The following is a 9,559-nucleotide window of genomic DNA, read 5'->3' as shown; positions in this document are numbered from 1 at the left end:
ATATGGTTAAGTTCACAGTCTTGAACAAGTTACCTAATCTTTCTAAAATTCAGTTTCCTCATATATAAAATATTAGTATCTACATGTATCACTTAGCTATTGCTAAGTAACCAACCACCTCAAAACTTAGTGTTTAAACTAATCAGCACATACTATTGCTCACAATCTGGGCCAAGCTGGGCTGACCTCAGCTAGACTCACTGAGGTTTCTGCAATCACCTGGAATGGTAGTTGGGACAGCAGAGGTTAGAATGCCCTTGCTTAGAGTACCTTAGCTCTTCTCCAATATAACTCCTGTCTTTCCAGAAAGCTAGTCTAGATCTGTTCACCAGTGGTAGCAAAGGTCCAAGAGAAAGAAGGGAAATGTGCAAGCACTTTTTCAAGTCTTTGCTTGCATCAAGTTTGCCAATGTTCCATTGACCAGAGCAAGTCACATGGCCAGGCCTTGAGTCAGTGTTGAAAGAAATTATTAAAGGGTATGGATTCAGGGATGCTATGGTCTGAATGAGTCTCCCAAAAATTCATATGTTGAAATCCTAACCCCCAAGATATTGGTATTAGAAACAAGAGCCTTTGGGCGGTGCTTAAGTCATGAGGGTGCAACCCTCATGAATGGGATTAGTGCTTTATAAAAGAGGGTCCAGAGAAATCCCTAGCCCCTTCCACCATGTGAGGACACAGCAAGAAGGTGCCAGCTATGAACCAAAAAGAGGGCTCTCAACAGAGAAAATGACCATGCCTGCCAGAGCCCTGAGCTAGGGCTTCCGGCCTCGAGAACCGTGAAAAATAAATTTCTGTTGTTTATAAACCACCCAGTCTATGGTATATAGTTATAGTGGCCTGAATGGACTAAGACAAGGGATGTGTGAAAAATTGTAGCTATTAATAAAACCAAACTACCATATGATATCATAGAGCTGTTTTTAAAATCACACGTGCCAAAAAACATAAAATACTTATTTCAGAACCTGATATACAGTAAGTGCTCAATGATTGTTAGTGATTATGAGGAGCAAGAGGCTATACTCATAACATTTCAAACTCGTTATTCAGTATAGCTGAATATAACAAGTTATGGAATTATGGCAATGTCTGACTGCTTTTTTTCTAGAGAAAAAATTTTTTTAAATGCTAGAGACTTTGGAAACTTCACCAAGTTACTGAAAGCTTATTACTTATATATGGGTTAACTTAGCTTGAACCTCCTGAAAAACCACAACACAAATAATGAGGAAAACAGCATGAAGAACATGAGTTTTCCTAGAATCTTACTAACAATGAAATAGACTCATAGTAAAAAAAAAAATATTAATGTGAAGGTCATTTCTCTCCAATAAAATTCAACAGGCAACCTGAAAATTTTGAACTTAAACCCAAGAAACAGAAGAGTATGTAGAAGTTTCCGAGCAGAGTTCTTCAAATGTCACAAAAGCAAATTCTCATTTTTAATTAATAATTGTGAAGTGACATGTAGGATTGGACCTTGAAAATACCTTGTAAAAGCTTTAAGCATACAAAAATTTTCACTGACCCTTTAGAATATACACTGGCCCTAACCACAGTTCTACTTTCATGCTCAAGTGTGAAATGGGCTGACAGGTGCACACAGAGGTACATTCAGAGTCGGGCTGCATAGCTGAATGAGTCTGCAAGGAGAGAAGCTGGTGCTACCTGGAAATGAGAAATACACAATGACCCTATCAGGTAAGTAAGCACCAAATAATCTCCTTCCAATTAATTATTTTAGTAACTACTTTCCATCTAGAAATAGATAGGTAGTAAAATAGATTACATCATCAGCTTTGTCGTAAAGACTTGCTACTAATTGTACCTTAGCTGGGTGCATTAAATTCCTACTGTTTCAGTAGCAGATTACCACAAATCTACTGGCTTAAAACAACACAAATGTATGATCTTACAGTTCTGGAAGTCTGAAGTCCTAAAATAAGGGTGTTGGCAGGATTGCCTTCCTTCTGGAGGCTCTAGTAGAGAATCTATTTCTTTGACTTTTTTCCATTTCTAGATACCACCTGCATTCTTTGGTTTATGCCCCTTCCTCCATTTCAAAGTCAGCAGCAGCACAGCATCTTCAGATTTTTCTCTCTCTCTCCCTCCACCTCTCCTGCTCCCCATCTGCTTCTTTCATCACATCTCCTCTCTGACTCTCTCCTTCCACTTATGAGGATCTTTGTGATTATATAGGGTCCCACCAGATAATTCAGGATAATCTCCCCATCTCCAGATACTTCACATTAGCAAAATCCCTTTGCAATGTTAAATAACATATTCACAGGTTCCAGGGATTAGGAAGTGGACATTTGAGGAGGAGGGGACATTATTCTGCCTACCACACCAAGTCAAGAAGGAAACTGGATATTTTATAAGATTATACAATCAATAAGCCTTTCTTGACTACCAGCCACAAAAAGCTGACATTTCAAATGGGGAAAGTAGTATTTGGCCTTCCTAATCTACAAATTTATTGTGAAGATCAAAATGATATGGAACCCTCTTTATATTCTGCATGCATGCAGAATATGACTTGGTCAAATCCCAAAATACAATTACACTTGAACTTTCACTTATCAGAAGAGGGAAGTTTGGTCTGTATTTCCTCAAGCCCTCAACCCTCTCTACATTTTAATTTCAAGGAATCTCTTGTGCTTAATAGTATGTAGGAGAGAAGAAGAGTATTTACTCTCATGGAGAGCTACTGAGTAGAAGCTAGGTTTAACTTGGCTGGTCATGGCCAAAGCATAGTAGCTAAGACAGATTTTCCCTTCCTTCCCTTCTCTTTCTCTTTTTCTTTTCTTCCCTTCCATTACCTTATTCCTTTCCTTCCATTCCATTTTTTGAGGAGGGGCAGGTTCACTCTCCAGTATAATAATCATTAAAGAAGGCTGGGCCTCCCAGGATCAAAGCAATTTCAAAGGCACTTATATAGGATATACTATATCAGGTGTGAGTCCTGAGTGAAACTTGGGGAGTGTTGGTCTGGGGCAAAGTGATTTCCAATGGCTGTACCCGGAAACGTGATGGGGACTAAAATCCCTTTAGGCTGCCCATTGCTGGCTGCAGGGCTCCTTCATAGATTATGCTGAGCCTCAGTGTAGGCTTGACCTCCACGTATGTGATAGCCTTAATTTTCAGATCTTTTGGGTCTTTTGTTCCCCATGAGAGATCATTCCAAAGAAGAGCTGAATGAAAGTTGATTCTAGTGTTTGCTGCCTCAGACAAAAAACAATGTCCACTCTTCCTCTGAACTTGTGTTAACTTTACTTAAAGGCTCATGTTGCCCTCTCTTGCCACTGATGGTTGGTCAGGACCACACTAAAACAAGCAGAGCTCCTTAATTCTGAATCTCAGGGAGAAGGAGCTGAAGGAAATGAGTTGCTTCTCACTCAGCTAACTCTGTGGGCTCCTCCAGCAGGCTTTCCACTCCTCATCTTGACAGAGGTTTGATGAGTAAAACAGAAGCTCTTGCAACTTGTTGTCATTATATCTGGCATGTATTTGCTTACCGAAATAGGTACCAAGGTTTTTTCCAGGGTGTCCTTGCAACCCTACAGAAGATGGTTGGCAACTACTTTCTCTGAAAATACAAATTATTTAAATTCTGGTAAGTCTTTCTGATTCAATGATACTGCATATGAAAATATGCCATAGACTTTAAAGGGCTATTTAAAGAGAAATGGCAGAAAACTTTATCTTTTATCAGAGAATGAGGGATGGACATAACAAAAATTAGCTTCTCTTAATTTGAAAGAGAATTTAGAGTAGTCTCTGATCTCCAATGAGTTTATACTCTAATTGGAAAGATGAGGCTAATTGTCACGAAAGTATTCAAGAAAAATACAAGACAACATTCAATCAGTAGAGATCAACAGAAATTCAAAAAAGCAAAAAATCAGTTAAGGTTACAGGATTGAATGGTCAGAGAAAACTTCATGACAAAGGATATGAGCTGAGATTTAGATTTTAATGAACAGGATTAGCATAAACAAGAAGTATTTAAAAAAAAACCTTTCCTATCTCAGGAGAGATATGAAAGTTAGAAATAAACTCTGTTGGTAAGGTGAATGAGAACTGTCTGATGTAGATATGTGTTTAAGGGAACAGCAAGAAATGAGGTTTGATAGATTTGCAGTAGGTTCTATAATACCTTAAAAAGTAGCAAAGTATTTAAAGCTGATACAGGAAAGCCTGGATCCTAGCCCAGGCTTCTAAATAGAGGACAAACTCAAGGAAAATATTGTCTTGAGAAAAGTATAACTATACGATATGCAGAAAGGATTGGAAGAAAAAAGACTAGAGACAGCAATATTAGCTAAGACATGATCATAGTTTCTTGGGTATGAAGGCTGAGAGAACATCAGTGGAAGGAAAAAGAACAACAACCAACAACAACAAAAACTAGGACCAGATATAGTGTGGAGAGAGAAACAATAGGTTTGTCTTCGTTTTTTTTTTTTTTTTAAATTCCCATTGAGTTAATAATGAGAAGAGAGAGAGGAAGAAGAAGTTGAGGAAGGAGTCAAACATTACTTTTTTTAAACAGACATGGGAGAGATTCTGAAAGAGGCCAGCCAGTGCAGTGGGGAAAGTGAAGGACTTCTTTTGGCCATGATATATTTGAAATTGTGAAGAGACACAAAGGTTTGGCAATATGAGACTGGAAGGCTGTAGAATCAGGGCTGAGAGTGAAGAGGAATACATACAAATGACCAGCTACAATGATGAGCAAGAACAAGAAGGATGGGAATCTTCTGATAGCCCCTCAAGCCAGAGTGAAAAAACCTACTTAGGGCCGGGCAGAAAACTCTCAGATCACTTCTACTGCTCAGTCTATGCTGCTGAACTCTTCACTCTGAAATGTAGTTCATTTTGGGGACCCTTGGTGCTGTGTATACAATACTGTGCAGACCCACTGGCATTGCCAAGGTTGTAGGGCTTGAACTAGGTGTGCAAGTCAGCAGCAATGTCAAGATGAGAAAAACTCATTCTCCAGATGATTAAAGAGGAGCAGAAGTCTTAGTTTTCCTAGAATGGGGAATCTCTGCAAGTCAGCCTTATTGCCAAAATGAAGGGAAACAGAGTGGCTGAATGAAAACAAACGAACAGGTTTGGCAAAGACTAAATATCCTTTCAACTGGTATGGCAGCCATATCCTGCAGAACATCTTTGAAAGTTACAACAGGCCCACAAGATGGCTGCTCCTTTCCATTATGGTTAATGGATTTTAGGTTAATATACAGTTTCAAGAGAGGAGAGGGACAATTTATAGGAGGAAAGTAAGAGGAATATCTGGTTGAACATAAATAATGCTAAGCAACTCTTTTTACAGGCGCCAAAACATACTGTTCTTATTTCTAGGCTTATTTCATCAGCTGTCATTTGTTAAATGCCATTTTATTGGGGGTGGGGGCAGGGAGGAGAGTTATTCTTGTGGTTTCTCCACCAGTTGTTCTATTTCTGTTCTGATTCCTTCACCAGAATGTTAAGTTGTGTGGCCATGAAAATAGTCCTGGCTGACTGCTTTGTGTTCTGTGACCACATACTTCCTTTTCTCTCAAGGGCCATATGAAATGTCAATGAGGAGCCTCAATTTGTCACTGTTGTTTTTTGGTTTGTTTCTTTTTTATCTTCTACTTGGTAAATTCTTTTTTGCCTTTGGCTTATAGTCACTTCCATAGAGAAAGATACTTGTCTTCAAGATTTTTGCAAAGTACTTTTTCCATTAAAACCAAATAAAATAAAATAAAAAACACCCCATTTAAATAATGTTTAATTGCTTCAAAAATGCATTATGTTGGAAGGTTTATGCCTAACATTATGGCAGAAAGAAGTTTTAGTTCCCCTAAACTTATATGTGAGGGTGGTAACCACTGAAGCTGGGTAAGGAGTATGGATGGCTATGCTCCATGAGAGCATGATTTAGAAATCAATATTGATTCATATTTAGACATCAATACTGATACAACAATTACAAAATTGATACCTACAACAGCATGCTCACTGGGCGTGAGCTTACTCTTCCAGGGACAGACAGAGAGTCAGAGAGACAGAGAGAGAATATGAATAAGAGGAAAGCCTTGGGGGGGGGAAACCATACCTGGGTTCCAATCCCAGCTCTGGAATTTACTAGTTATATGGTCTTGGAAAAGCTCTCTTATTTCAGAGTCTCAGTTTCCTTACCTGTGAAAAAGGAATGATATATTCTTCATGAATTATTATAAGGAATATAAGAGAGCATTTTCTTAAGTTCATAATTAGTGGCTGATAAGCACCAGTCATTCATTGGGTACCAACCTAAATGAGAAGACAGGTTAAGGTGAGAGTAAAGAAAGAAAGGAGGGGTACCTAAGCATGGTCAGGGAGGGAAGGGGAAACCAGCACAAATTCTACTTGCTTGAGCTATTTCCCCAGGGCCAGCCATGTTTCTCTCCTCTCAACACTTAATATTTTCACAATTGAGTCATAATTGCTCATAAACTAAGATGTAAATATCCCATTGTTTCCTGGAGTGAGAATGGGTGTAGAAAAGTCTACAATTATTACAGTAACCCTCTGAGTGACAAAAACCAGTTTCCACAGAGACGTGACAGATTTTTTCACAGAAAAAACAAAGCTCACAGTTTTATTTCATACAAATCATAAATGTGTGACTTTTATTACTCTGGGAGAAGCAGATTGTTCCCTAATGGGACTGTTATTTGAACACTTTTCTTCCCAACATGGAATTATTAACTCAGTATACTTGGGCTCAGGATACTCTGAGTTAGAATGGTGGGGAAATGAACCAACCCCACATTCCACCCATGTCAACTAAGAGAACATGTTCTTACTGCTCATGGCAGAGTCATTTTAGAACTAAGAGCAACCTTTATCCAGCTCTCTCATTTTGCCAATGAGGGAATTAAGTGCAGTCTCCTACTTTAGGTTAGTGACTTGCTCAGAACCCACATAGCAAGAAAATGACACAGGCAAAATGCAAATGTAAGCCTTTTCCATGAGATCAAAAATGACTACTCTATCCTCTAATCCTAATATATTTAGAACTTCCATAAATATCTGTTGAATAAATGCATGAATTCTAACTTGAAAATCAGTTCATTTTCTACTCCCTGTGGTTACTATATACCCTCTAGTAACTGTCCATCCTTTCTCTTTCCCTCGGTACCTAACCTGTTCTTGAAAAAAAATTATTTGCACTTACTGTAGATGTATCATGTTCTCTCATTCGTCTATGACACCACTTGTATTATACCCACTGTCTGGATTGTCCTGTTTTTTTTCCCTCCACCTGTATTCATCTAGCTAGGAGGACCTACTAGACTTGGTTCAGGCATCATGTATTTCTTGAGGCATTTCATAGCCTCCCCAAATCCCCTCTGGGATGAGATAGCATCTCATCTCTCATAGCATCCCTGAGTTCTCAGCAATTGTTACAGTCTGCTGCAGGCTTCTGTTTGCTCACATACATCCCTCTCTAGATTGTAAGACCTATGAGGACAGGAACCAAGTTTTATCTGCCATCGAAGCCCTAATGTCAATGGAGCCTGATATATAGTAAGTGCTCAAATGCCTGACAAAAGACTGGATGAATATGTTATTAATTTCATACAACTATGTACACCTCCAATGGCCTGTGTCATTCAAAACAAAGGGAGAAATATTTCTATTGATGTTTCCTATCATCTGAGTTTGATTTACAAAAATGGAAGAGTTAGGAAGTAAGGTTCATACCTTTCCCTTCCTATTAGTCTCAAACCAAATATGAGTCCCTACCTAAATATGCTGAGTCCTTTGAGCATGCTTTTGACATCAAGTAGAAAGCAAATGGGATAGTAATTACCACTATGTTCCAAAACCCCTTGGAAAACTAGAGGAGGGAAAGGTTCTGGGATCCTGTTTTTCCCAAGTGACTTAACAGGATCAAACCACATCCAAACTGGCAACTCCCCCAAGATGCCTTTCCTAGTATCTGTGACCATGGCTTTCTTTGTAATCCAAGGAGGCCTGACTTCTTTCACATGCCACTAATTGCCCTACCAATATCCTCACCACAACACTTTTTATTAAGTATCTATACTAGCTTGTTAGGGCTGCCATAACAAAGTACCACAAATTGGGCAGCTTAAACAACAGAAATTTGTTGTCTCACGTTCCAAAATCCAAGACGTTGGTAGGATTGGTTCCTTCCGAGGGTTGTAAGAAAAGGATCTGTTCCAGGACTCTCCTTGGCTTGCAGATGGCTGTCTTCTCCCTATGACTCTTCACAAGGCATTCTCCCTCTCTTCATATTTCTATGTCCAAATTTCCCCTTTTTATAAAGACACCAGTCCTATTGGATTAGGGCCCACTCTAATGACATCATTTTAATTTGGTATCTACAAAGACCCTATCTCCAAATAAGGTCACATTTTGAGATCTTGGGAGGTAGGACTTCAACAAATGAATTTTGGGAAAACACAATTCAGCATAAAGGTATCCAAGATCCTAGATAAGGGGGCTTTACTGGGCTGATGGACATGATCTCATCACTCTAATGAGTGTCCGAGGTATCCACAAATTGTGTATTTGCTGGTTTTCTTAGACCTCTTGCCACTACTCCTCAGCCCAAAGTGCTGGCTAGGGTATGATCCTCCATGTTCTTAGTCTGTAGTTCCCTAAGGATTCCATTGTTACTACATTTAACTCAAAGAAAATTTATCTCACTAGATTAGCTTTCCAATATGGAACCAACAGTGTCCCCAAAATTTTACCAACAAAAATCCTAATTTTTTTGAGCATTTAAAATGTTCCAATAAATGTGCTACGTTCTTTACTTTCATTATCTGATTTTATCCACAAAAATCCTATGAAGTAGATCTCATTTTAGAAATGGAGAAATTAGAGATGAGAGGCTAAAAGATTTCCCAAAGTCACCAGGTATAAAAGTGGCTGAGTTAGACTTTAAATCCAAGAAGTCTGACTTCAACTGGAGACTGCTTAACCAACGTGCCAGGCTCTACTACTTCCCTGACTAGTGGGGCCACTGATTTCTTTTCTTTGGTGCTATAGCCAAGGAAGGCACTAACCTAGAGGAGTAAGTTTTAAGCCAAAAATGGTGGGATCTGGAAATGCCAAGTTCCAAGGCATCAGTGTCCTCATGCACAGAAGGTCCTTCATTGTGATAGTCTCTCCCTTTGCCCAACCTCCTCTTTAGGCTTGCTAACACTAACTGGTCTAATGGACACTACATGGTGATCTGTTAGTAGAACAGATCCATGGTAAATCTGGAAAGCATTTATACAAACTTCTTCATCATGCCTGTTACACTCAAACATACTTAGGAAGATGAAAACTCCCATCTTTTATAGACAATAATAGATGATGTCTTTAAAAGGTCCTTTTGCTGTGTTTATAACTCTAAATAATGGCAAATTGGTTTGAATTAGCTCTACAGCTTCTAAACAGGGGTGTTGCTACTTTGAAGATAATTGGAGACAACAATTTCTACTTTTAACCAGATTGTCTGTTAATGTACCAAATTCAGTGACAATACTGAGCATAACTC

This window comes from Neomonachus schauinslandi, chromosome 4 (genome assembly GCF_002201575.2).
Source record: "Neomonachus schauinslandi chromosome 4, ASM220157v2, whole genome shotgun sequence".
Lineage (NCBI taxonomy): Eukaryota > Metazoa > Chordata > Mammalia > Carnivora > Phocidae > Neomonachus > Neomonachus schauinslandi.
This window is presented reverse-complemented; position numbering follows the sequence as displayed.